Below are 12,979 nucleotides of genomic sequence, written 5' to 3' on the forward strand. Positions count from 1 at the left end.
TTCCAGCAAGCGTGCGTTAGATAGGAGTGAATGGAGACGAATGGTATTTGGGACCTGACGAGCTGTTGGAATGTGAGCAGGGTAATATTTAGTGAAGGGATTCAGGGAAACCGGTTACTTTTATATAGCCAGACTTGAGTCCTGGAAATGGGAAGTACAATGCTTGCACTTTAAAGGAGGGGTTTGGGATATTGGCAGTTTGGAGGGATATGTTGTGTATCTTTATATGTGTATGCTTCTAAACTGTTGTATTCTGAGCACCTCTGCAAAAACAGTGATTATGTGTGAGTGAGGTGAAAGTGTTGAATGATGATGAAAGTATTTTCTTTTTGGGTCACCCTGCCTCGGTGGGAGACAGCCAACTTGTTAAAAAAAAAATTATATTATTGTACTCTGTTATAATTTATTTTAAAATACAGTACAGTATACAGTTAATACTGCATATAGTATATTTTTTTATAGTTTTAGGGGAAGATATGAAATGAACATTGTCACAGTTGCTCTTTGCCAATGAAAGTTCTTTTGTGAGATTCTGACAGAGGTTCCTAAAGTTGGTGGATGAGTTTGGAAGGGTGTGTAAAAGAGAAAAGTAAACGTGAACATAAAAAAGAGCAAGGTAATAAGAGTAACAAAATGCTTTAGGTACTAAAGTATTAGATATCAGATTGGAATGGGAGCAGTGAATATTTTATAGTAGATATTTGGGAGTGAACATGTCAACCGATGTATCTATGAAAACCCAGGTGAATGACAGAATAGACAAAGAATGGGGTTGAGTTATCTAAAGAGAAAGAAATTTATTTATGGAGAAAAAAAAAAGAGGAGGAATGTACCATTGTGTAATGGTACAAATTCTTTTATATGGGTGTGAGGCTTGTCCTATATATTTTACAGTGAGGAAGAAGCTGGAAGTAGTCATGTGTGAGAAGAATATGTGGTATGAATATTAGGCAAAGAATTCAGATAGTAAACACTAGGAGACATTATAGGATTAACAGATTTATAATTCAGAGGGCTGAGAAACAATTTTGAGATAGTTTGAGCATTTAAAAAGGATTGGAGCAGAATAGGATGACTAAGAGGATGTATATTATTATTATTATTTGTATTATATTCAAAACTAAGCACTAAACCCACCAGGGTCATGCAGTGCTGCAAGAGGATGTACAGATCTGGGGGTGAAATGAGGAATGGGTAGAGCTGGTCCCAGGAAGGTTTGGAGGGAAGGAGTTAAAAGTGGTTTTTGAGTACTAGAGGCTTGAACAATTAGGAAGCTTATGTAGGTGTGATAGATCAGAGTGGATACAAGCAAGGTAACATTTATAGCGGGATTCAGTGAAGGGGTTAGCCAGACTTAAGTACCGGATGTAGGAAGTACAGTGCCTGCACTGTGTACATTTATTATTAAGTCTTTGCTACTTGTAATTAAGAATTAAATATTTTGTAAAGTAAATGCATATGTTTGTACTTTATTATATTATGAAGTAAATATCAACTGCAAATAGTGTAACACTGTTTGCGTTTACAGTAATTAGTCTTGCTATTTGGAAGTTTAATTACATAACATTTTGCCTTTTTTTTTTTTTATAAATACATTCTTTGCACTCATTGTTGGGTGGCACTGTTATTTTTACTATCAGTGCACTCATCATTACGTGCCACCCACCCCTATCAGTCTGTTACATTGAGGGTTTCCTGATACTGCACATAGCATTTTATGTTCATGAGTGTACATTTACAGTGACCTGTGCAAAAAAACTTTGATGTATGAAACTAATAATATATAATTGTATAAAAATATTACCCTAGCATTTTAATAGTAAAAAAAGCTTTAACTACACAAATGCACATAGTCACAACCATCGTTAATAATTGATGGCGCCTGTTTTTGTACTTTATTCCATCTGTTGATCAGTTTGGATTGTGTTTATATTAGTGCCCCTACAGTTTTTTTATTTTTTATATTACAGTGGAACGTTGGTTTTCGTTTGCCCTGGTTTTTGTCGAATTCGGTTTTCAACGACTTTTTTCATCAAAATTTTGTCCCGGTTTTCGTTCATCACCTCGGTTTTCATTGAGTTGACAATAGTCTGCCGTACTGAACGTGTCCACCCCCACCCACACAAAGCATCCCACGCATTCTGAGGCAGTCGGGCTTTGTTTCTCGTTAGTAGAGGGTGGTAGTGATGATGGTAGTGGTTGTGATGGTGGTAGAGGGTGGTAGTGATTGTGGTAGAGGATGATAGTAATGGTGGTAGAGATAACCTCTCCTCCCTTTCCCTTTCTCGCCATCTTCCATACGCCAACAAGAGTCTTCAATAAAGGTAAAAGTGATGTTAAATGTTTATCCATTTCATTAGTCCTTTATATTTATTTCTCATTGTTTTCTATATGTAAAACTATAATTATTCTCTATAAAATGTATTTTTTGTTAATCTTTTGGGTGTCTGGACCGGATTAATTTGATTTACATTATTTCTTATGGGAAATATTCCTTCAGTTTTTGTCGAATTTGGTTTTCTTCAGACTTTCTGGAACAAATTAAATGACAAAAACCGAGGTTCCACTGTAATTTTTACTGGAGTATATAAGACATTTTATTAATGACATATTGCAACTACAGGTATATAAATATAATTAGGTAGTGCATGCCTGGAGCTTAGAAAACTGTAAATGAAACTGCAGCCAATTTTTGAATTGAATGACCCAGACAAGTTTGGCACTTAAAATGAAGCACGTATGTATGTATGTATGTGTGTACATGTATGTATGTATACAGCATGGCATATTAAAGAACAGCATCCTCTTCCCAAGTGTTCTGTATTACTTCATAGTCTTGAAAGAGATTTGATGATACATTTTCATATAGTCCCTTGCCATCCCATGGCACTGGTTCAGCATCCATCGCAGGATCATCTTCGCTTGTTGCTCTCCACCACTGCTCACTGTGTGTGCTGTATAGTGCTGCGGGGAAAAAAAATAAGTTACTCGTCTACTTATTAGAGCTTATGTTCAAGATGATATTTTTGGATTCCAGTATCTCCAGCATAATCCAGAGGAAGGTTTGTAATTTTAGTGGATAGCTTTTTCCATTACAACTTTGTACTATACTGGTATTCAGCAGTATCTCTTCATTGTAGTATTTTGATAAAAATATTTAAAGAAAGTGCTATACACTGCAGCATGTGTTTACTGCTGATGCAGCTTGGGGCTTTAGCAAATCCAGTAGGGCCCTGCTTTACGGCATTTTGCCTTACAGCATTCCGCTAAAACGGTGATGTCAAATTATGACCAAAATTTGCTACACGGCAAGCGATCTTTCAAATACGGTGCGCCCCACCCTGTTTGTTTACATTCTCAGTGACCACATCTAATATGTCAGGAAACTTTTCAAAATTTCAAGTGTTTTAAAGTTATTGCGTATTTTATATGTACTCTGATAATTATACTTATGTGTACCTGTACCTCAATATACTTAAACACTGTGCTGGTGTGCAGGTACACATTAAAATCGTTAAGTCTCTCTACTCATGACGCCAATAATACATAATAATAATCACTCTTGGGCACATTAAATGTCTTACTTTACATTAATATAGGCATTTTCATTAATCCATCAATGATATTTTCCTCAAAATTATATATGAAACCCGTTACATAGCATATAAACATGATGCATATACTCACAGAATAAAAACTGACGTACAGTGGAACCTCAAAATTCGAACGTATCACATATCGAATTTTTCAAAAATAGAACCCTTTTTTCGAACCAGCTTTGTCCCTATTATTGAATGCGCCCCTATTTTCGGACCACAGGGTACGGACCTGTCCACCAGCCCACTCTGTCCGCGTCCCCGCACAGGCGCCGTGAGCCATCTGGCTTTGTTTATGCTTGAGTGAACACTAACCAGTGCTCTCATTCAAACATTTTATGATTATTTAATTGTGTTTAGTGCTTGTGGGACTGTGAAATAAGCTACCATGGGCGTAGGTAGTAGGTTGGTAGACAGTAACCATCAAGGGAGGTACTACCGTCCTGCCAAGTGAATGTAAAACAAAAGCCTGTAATTGTTTTACATGATGGTAGGATTGCTGGTGTCTTTTGTCTGTCTCATAAATATGCAAGATTACAGGTATGTCTTGCTACTTCTACTTACACTTAGGTCACACTACACATACATGTACACGTTTATTTATACACACTCATCTGAGTTTTCTTTGATTTTATCTTAATAGTTCTTGGTCTTATTACTTTTCCTTTTATATCCATGGGGAAGTGGAATAAGAATCTTTCCTCCGTAAGCCATGCGTGTTGTAAAAGTCAACTAAAATGCCGGGAACAATGGGCTAGTAACCCCTTTTCCTGTAAAGATTACTAAAAAGAATAAGAAGAAGAAAATTGTCAAAGTGGGAAGTCTGAATGTGCGTGGATGTTGTGCAAATGATAAGAAAGAGATGATTGTGGATGTTATGAATGAGAAGAAGCTGGATGTCCTGGCTTTAAGTGAAACAAAGCTGAAGGGGGTGGGAGAGTTTCAATGGAGAGGAATAAATGGGATTAGGTCAGGGGTTTCAAATAGAGTTAGAGCTAAAGAAGGAGTAGCAATAATGTTGAAGGATAAGCTATGGCAGGAAAAGAGGGACTATAAATGTATTAATTCAAGGATTATGTGGAGTAAAATAAAGATTGGATGTGAAAAGTGGGTTATAGTAAGCGTGTATGCACCTGGAGAAGAGAGAAGTGTAGAGGAGAGAGAGAGATTTTGGGAAATGTTGAGTGAATGCGTGGGGAGTTTTGAATCAAGTGTGAGAGTAATGGTGGTTGGGGATTTCAATGCTAAAGTGGGTAAAAATGTTATGGAGGGAGTAGTAGGTAAATTTGGGGTGCCAGGGGTAAATGTAAATGGGGAGCCTTTAATTGAGCTATGTGTAGAAAGAGATTTGGTAATAAGTAATACATATTTTATGAAAAAGAGGATAAATAAATATACAAGGTATGATGTAGCACGTAATGAAAGTAGTTTGTTAGATTATGTATTGGTGGATAAAAGGTTGATGGGTAGGCTCCAGGATGTACATGTTTATAGAGGGGCAACTGATATATCGGATCATTATTTAGTTGTAGCTACAGTTAGAGTAAGAGGTAGATGGGAAAAGAGGAAGGTGGCAACAACAAGTAAGAGGGAGGTGAAAGTGTATAAACTAAGGGAGGAGGAAGTTCGGGGGAGATATAAGCGACTATTGGCAGAAAGGTGGGCTAGTGCAAAGATGAGTAGTGGGGGGGTTGAAGAGGGTTGGAATAGTTTTAAAAATGCAGTATTAGAATGTGGGGCAGAAGTTTGTGGTTATAGGAGGGTGGGGGCAGGAGGAAAGAGGAGTGATTGGTGGAATGATGAAGTAAAGGGTGTGATAAAAGAGAAAAAGGTAGCTTATGAGAGGTTTTTACAAAGCAGAAGTGTTATAAGAAGAGCAGAGTATATGGAGAGTAAAAGAAAGGTGAAGAGAGTGGTGAGAGAGTGCAAAAGGAGAGCAGATGATAGAGTGGGAGAGGCACTGTCAAGAAATTTTAATGAAAATAAGAAAAAATTTTGGAGTGAGTTAAACAAGTTAAGAAAGCCTAGGGAAAGTATGGATTTGTCAGTTAAAAACAGAGTAGGGGAGTTAGTAGATGGGGAGAGGGAGGTATTAGGTAGATGGCGAGAATATTTTGAGGAACTTTTAAATGTTGAGGAAGAAAGGGAGGTGGTAATTTCATGCACTGGTCAGGGAGGTATACCATCTTTTAGGAGTGAAGAAGAGCAGAATGTAAGTGTGGGGGAGGTACGTGAGGCATTACGTAGAATGAAAGGGGGTAAAGCAGCTGGAACTGATGGGATCATGACAGAAATGTTAAAAGCAGGGGGGGATATAGTGTTGGAGTGGTTGGTACTTTTGTTTAATAAATGTATGAAAGAGGGGAAGGTACCTAGGGATTGGCGGAGAGCATGTATAGTCCCTTTATATAAAGGGAAAGGGGACAAAAGAGATTGTAAAAATTATAGAGGAATAAGTTTACTGAGTATACCAGGAAAAGTGTACGGTAGGGTTATAATTGAAAGAATTAGAGGTAAGACAGAATGTAGGATTGCGGATGAGCAAGGAGGTTTCAGAGTGGGTAGGGGATGTGTAGATCAAGTGTTTACATTGAAGCATATATGTGAACAGTATTTAGATAAAGGTAGGGAAGTTTTTATTGCATTTATGGATTTAGAAAAGGCATATGATAGAGTGGATAGAGGAGCAATGTGGCAGATGTTGCAAGTATATGGAATAGGTGGTAAGTTACTAAATGCTGTAAAGAGTTTTTATGAGGATAGTGAGGCTCAGGTTAGGGTGTGTAGAAGAGAGGGAGACTACTTCCCGGTAAAAGTAGGTCTTAGACAGGGATGTGTAATGTCACCATGGTTGTTTAATATATTTATAGATGGGGTTGTAAAAGAAGTAAATGCTAGGGTGTTCGGGAGAGGGGTGGGATTAAATTATGGGGAATCAAATTCAAAATGGGAATTGACACAGTTACTTTTTGCTGATGATACTGTGCTTATGGGAGATTCTAAAGAAAAATTGCAAAGGTTAGTGGATGAGTTTGGGAATGTGTGTAAAGGTAGAAAGTTGAAAGTGAACATAGAAAAGAGTAAGGTGATGAGGGTATCAAATGATTTAGATAAAGAAAAATTGGATATCAAATTGGGGAGGAGGAGTATGGAAGAAGTGAATGTTTTCAGATACTTGGGAGTTGACGTGTCGGCGGATGGATTTATGAAGGATGAGGTTAATCATAGAATTGATGAGGGAAAAAAGGTGAGTGGTGCATTGAGGTATATGTGGAGTCAAAAAACGTTATCTATGGAGGCAAAGAAGGGAATGTATGAAAGTATAGTAGTACCAACACTCTTATATGGGTGTGAAGCTTGGGTGGTAAATGCAGCAGCGAGGAGACGGTTGGAGGCAGTGGAGATGTCCTGTCTAAGGGCAATGTGTGGTGTAAATATTATGCAGAAAATTCGGAGTGTGGAAATTAGGAAAAGGTGTGGAGTTAATAAAAGTATTAGTCAGAGGGCAGAAGAGGGGTTGTTGAGGTGGTTTGGTCATTTAGAGAGAATGGATCAAAGTAGAATGACATGGAAAGCATATAAATCTATAGGGGAAGGAAGGCGGGGTAGGGGTCGTCCTCGAAAGGGTTGGAGAGAGGGGGTAAAGGAGGTTTTGTGGGCAAGGGGCTTGGACTTCCAGCAAGCGTGCGTGAGCGTGTTAGATAGGAGTGAATGGAGACGAATGGTACTTGGGACCTGACGATCTGTTGGAGTGTGAGCAGGGTAATATTTAGTGAAGGGATTCAGGGAAACCGGTTATTTTCATATAGTCGGACTTGAGTCCTGGAAATGGGAAGTACAATGCCTGCACTTTAAAGGAGGGGTTTGGGATATTGGCAGTTTGGAGGGATATGTTGTGTATCTTTATACGTATATGCTTCTAAACTGTTGTATTCTGAGCACCTCTGCAAAAACAGTGATTATGTGTGAGTGGAGTTGTGGTACTGAAAACAACAGAAAAGAAACACATTTTGAAACAAAGAAATTTGTGAGGTGAGTATAAAAATGTGTGCCAGCCAAAGTCCCTTGTTTGCTTCTTGTGTACCAGTCAAGGTCATGTTTGTAATAAAGTTGGTAGAATTACCGACAATATGTAAAGTAAAAGGACACAAGTGCAACTAATGTGACATTTTATTGTGGCAATGTTTCGCTCCTGGAGAGCGAAACGTTGCCACAATAAAATGTCACATTAGTTGCACTTGTGTCCTTTTACTTTACAAGGTCATGTTTGTTTCTAGTGTACCAGCCAAGGTCATGTTTGCTTCAAGTGTAGTAGTCAAGGTCTTTGCTTCTTGTATGCCAGTCAAGGTATTTGTTTGCTCCTGGTTTGTGCCAGTTAAGGTCTTTGCTTTGTGTGTACAGTATTCCAGTCAAGATCTTCGTTTACTTCTAGTCTGACAGTCAAAGGTTCATGTTTGCCTACTGTAGAAAAGTAAAAAGCTTTATGGTGGGCAGAGGGAGGGCCAGACAGGGCAAACCCATGGAGGTCATATAACACCTGGGGAATGAGAAACATTCAGGTTCAGTTTAAGGAAGCAGAGGATCAGCCCCAGTTTCTTAGAGTGGGAGCCCCTCATGGGACACCTTGATTCTCCCTTATTTCCTGCTGTTGTGTGTACATTTTTTTTGCTATATACATATTCTATATTAAATAATTAAAGAGATAGGCATTTGTAAAACACGATTTTATAAAAGAAATGAGTAATAATGTATTTCACTTACTTGTTTGATGTGTCATGCTGTTTGGTACATAAATTTCTTCTTCGTCCAACACCCATTTATGCATGTCTTCATTATATTCGTAATCAGTGATAGCACTTTTTAACCCATTAATTTTTGTGTACAGTTGCTGGCTCAAATTACTGTCATTCAGAAGCTGATTTGCATCTGCTTCATAGTTTACAAAGTTTGAAAAGGTGCAGAGGAAGAGAGAGATTCTCTGGTAGTTAGATGTGAGCATTCCAATCTGAAATTGACTAGAAGTTATTGGGTTTAGAATTAGATATAGTTTATGTAATGGAAGTTTTGCATTCATATTGCCATTGGAAAAATAAAAGCTGAATATTGTGCAAAGAATTACATACAGTATGACTTATTTTCATATAGTCGGACTTGAGTCCTGGAAATGGGAAGTACAATGCCTGCACTTTAAAGGAGGGGTTTGGGATATTGGCAGTTTGGAGGGATATGTTGTGTATCTTTATACGTATAAGCTTCTAAACTGTTGTATTCTGAGCACCTCTGCAAAAACAGTGATAATGTGTGAGTGTGGTGAAAGTGTTGAATGATGATGAAAGTATTTTCTTTTTGGGGATTTTCTTTCTTTTTTGGGTCACCCTGCCTCGGTGGGAGACGGCCAACTTGTTGAAAAAAAAAAAATTACTTCATATATGAATATATTATACAATTCACTGTACAGGTCTCCCTCAACATTCACGTTTTCAACTTTCACGGGCTTCACACATTCACGAATTCCCAACCATCAAATTCCCAGTCGCCAAATCATATTTAAGTTTCCCGCCACCTGTGAGTCCCTACTACCCTCCCTCCGACCCCTGCAACTGGCAGCCAGCCCTCCCACCACTGTGTGGTGAATGTTTTGTTTGTTCATTATTTGCTATTAAACTACAGTATAAATAATGTAAACCCATTCATGACTGCATATTGGAATGGCTGTTCGAACAGGTATTAGACGGTGACATCATGCGTTTACTCTTTAACACTGCAAAGAATTAAACATTTCTGCTACAGCTAATAATAACAATAGTAGTAGTAATAATAATAATAATAATAATAATAATAATAATAATAATAATAAATATGATATAACTGAAGAAGGAAATTGTACAAAAATACGAGAGAGTGGTTGACACATCGTCAGTGTGACTTTGTTTATGCTGGAGTGAACATTAGTCTCCCTGCTCTTCCTTTATTTATTTATTTATTTATTTAGTAATTTGAGCATACATACAGAGGTACAAAAAAATACAGATAAGAGCAGCATGCCAAAGCCACTTATACTATGCATAGCATTACGGGCTGGCTTAAAATTAACTTAAGATTAACTAAGCAATGATGAAATCAGTGATAAAACATTATTGTAAACAGATAACTATAAAGCACAAATGAGTATTACAAAGACAGGTCATATGGTTGCATGCATTGTTGTACATTCAGTCGAATGGAGTATTCTGTTAGGTAGTGTATTTAAAAAAATAATAAAGTTAGATTGGGTTTTAGGTTTAACATTTATGTGATATAATTGTGAGAAACATTTAAGATATACAATTTATAAGGTTCAGTTATTCAGTATTTATTTGGTTTTGGGTGAGTAAGTGATCTTTGAGAAGAGACTTGAATTTATAAACAGGTAGTGTTTCTTTTATATTTACAGGTAATGAATTCCAGATTTTAGGGCCTTTTATGTGCATTGAGTTTTTGCATAGTGTGAGATGGACACGAGGAACATCAAAGAGTGATCTGTGCCTTGTGTTATGGTCATGTGTTCTGTTGAGGTTGGCAAGGAGATGTTTGAGGGGAGGGTTAATATCAGAGTTAAGTGTTCTATGTATGTAATAGGTGCAGTAATAAGTATGGATGTTTTGTATGGTGAGTAGGTTTAGTGTATTGAATATTGGTGGAGTGTGCTGCCTGTAGAACATAAGAACATAAGAACATAAGAAAGGAGGAACACTGCAGGAGGCCTGCTGGCCCATACTAGGCAGGTCCTTTACAATTCATCCCACTAACAAAACATTTGCCCAACCCAATTTTCAATGCCACCCAAGAAATAAGCTCTGATGTGAAAGTCCCACTCAAATCCAACCCCTCCCACTCATGTACTTATCCAACCTAGATTTGAAACTACCCAAAGTCCCAGCCTCAATAACCCAACTAGGTAGACTGTTCCACTCATCAACTACCCTATTTCCAAACCAATACTTTCCTATGTCCTTTCTAAATCTAAACTTATCTAATTTAAATCCATTACTGCGGGTTCTCTCTTGGAGAGACATCCTCAAGACCTTATTAATATCCCCTTTATTAATACCTATCTTCCACTTATACACTTCGATCAGGTCTCCCCTCATTCTTCGTCTAACAAGTGAATGTAACTTAAGAGTCTTCAATCTTTCTTCATAAGGAAGATTTCTAATGCTATGTATTAATTTAGTCATCCTACGCTGAATGTTTTCTAACGAATTTATGTCCATTTTGTAATACGGAGACCAGAACTGAGCTGCATAATCTAGGTGAGGCCTTACTAATGATGTATAAAGCTGCAGTATGACCTCTGGACTTCTGTTGCTTACACTTCTTGATATAAATCCCAGTAATCTATTTGCCTTATTACGTACGCTTAGGCATTGCTGTCTTGGTTTAAGGTTGCTGCTCACCATAACCCCCAAGTCCTTTTCGCAATCTGTATGGCTAAGTTCTACATCATTTAACTTATAAGTACTAGGGTTATGGGCACTCCCAAGCTTCAGAACCTTGCATTTATCTACATTGAACTGCATCTGCCACTTTTCTGACCAAGAATAGAGTTTGTTTAAATCCTCCTGAAGTTCCATAACATCTACGTTTGAATCAATTATCCTACCTATCTTTGTGTCATCGGCGAATTTGCTCATATCACTAGTAATTCCCTCATCAAGATCATTGATATATATTATAAACAACAACGGGCCCAAGACTGATCCCTGTGGAACGCCACTTGTTACAGATCCCCACTCGGATTTAACCCCATTTATGGACACTCTCTGCTTCCTGTCAGTGAGCCATGACTCGATCCACGAGAGCACTTTTCCCCCAATGCCATGAGCTGCCACTTTCTTTAACAGTCTATGGTGCGGAACTCTATCAAAAGCCTTACTAAAATCTAAGTAAATAATATCAAATTCTTTATTGTGGTCAACAGCCTCAAAAGCTTTACTGAAGAAAGTTAATAAATTAGTTAGACAAGACCGGCCTCTTGTGAATCCATGCTGAGTATCATTAATCAAGCTATGCTTATCGAGATGGCTTCTTATAATCTCAGCTATAATTGACTCTAGTAATTTGCCTACAATTGAGGTCAGGCTTATTGGGCGGTAATTTGACGGTAACGACTTGTCCCCTGTTTTAAAAATAGGAGTTACATTAGCCATCTTCCACATATCAGACACTACACCTGTTTGAAGAGATAAATTAAAAATATTAGTTAATGGTTCACAGAGTTCCATTTTGCATTCCTTAAGAACCCTTGAAAAAACCTCATCAGGACCCGGCGACTTATTTTGCTTCAGTCTGTCTATCTGCTTCACAACCATCTCACTAGTGACTGTGATGTTACATAATTTATCTTCTTCTAGCCCACTGTAAAAATTAATTACTGGAATATTGTTAGTGTCTTCCTGTGTAAAAACTGAGAGAAAATAATTATTTAAAATCAAGCACATTTCATTCTCTTTGTCAGTAAGGTGCCCATAGTTATTTTTAAGGGGACCTATCTTATCTCTAACTTTTGTTCTATAGACCTGGAAAAAACTTTTTGGGTTAGTTTTAGAATCCCTAGCAACTTTAATTTCATAGTCCCTTTTAGCTTTTCTTATCCCCTTTTTAATGTCCCTCTTAATGTCAATATACTGATTCATAAGATGACCCTCACCTCTTTTGATACGCCTATAAATTCCTTTCTTATGCCCTAGTAGATATTTGAGCCTATTATTCATCCATTTTGGGTCATTTCTATTTGATCTAATTTCTTTATATGGGATAAACGCTCTTTGAGCAGCATGTATAGTGTTCAGAAAACTGTCATATTGATAGCTCTCTTCGTTACCCCAGTCAACAGATGATAAGTGTTCTCTAAGCCCATCGTAATCTGCTAAGCGAAAATCTGGGACTGTTACTGAGTTATCGCTACTATCGTACTTCCATTCAATGCTAAATGTAATTGATTTGTGGTCGCTAGCACCCAGTTCCTCTGAAATTTCTAAATTATTAACAAGGGATTCATTGTTTGCCATAACTAAGTCAAGCAGGTTATTTCCCCTTGTAGGTTCTGTCACAAACTGCTTCAAAAAACAATCCTGAAATACTTCTAAGAAGTCGTATGATTCTAAATTCCCAGTCAAGAAATTCCAATCAATATGACTAAAGTTAAAGTCTCCTAGAATTACTACATTATCGTGCCTTGTGGCCTTAACAATTTCCTCCCATAGTAGTTTCCCTTGGTCCCTATCTAAGTTTGGGGGACGGTATATCACTCCTAAAATCAGTTTTTCATGCCCCTCTGAAAATTCTATCCAAACAGACTCTGTATGTGTTACTTCAGACTTAATACCCGTTTTTATGCAACA

At 37.6% G+C, this 12,979-nt stretch overlaps 1 protein-coding gene and 1 long non-coding RNA gene across 3 annotated transcripts in view; one reads left to right on the forward strand and one right to left on the reverse strand.

Moving 5' to 3' along the window:
* LOC128689927 (uncharacterized) overlaps window positions 1-8,490 on the reverse strand; it is a 33,402-nt gene extending 24,912 nt beyond the window's left edge. Inside the window, exon 1 of the long non-coding RNA XR_011391909.1 lies at window positions 8,358-8,490. This is a non-coding gene — a long non-coding RNA (uncharacterized lncRNA). The remainder of the gene's footprint in view (window positions 1-8,357) is intronic.
* The window catches only part of LOC128689916 (Isocitrate dehydrogenase (NAD(+)) 3 non-catalytic subunit gamma), a 93,006-nt gene that overhangs the window by 40,937 nt on the left and 39,090 nt on the right, over window positions 1-12,979 (forward strand). The window lies entirely within an intron of this gene.

Source organism: Cherax quadricarinatus, chromosome 1 (genome assembly GCF_038502225.1).
Source record: "Cherax quadricarinatus isolate ZL_2023a chromosome 1, ASM3850222v1, whole genome shotgun sequence".
NCBI lineage: Eukaryota > Metazoa > Arthropoda > Malacostraca > Decapoda > Parastacidae > Cherax > Cherax quadricarinatus.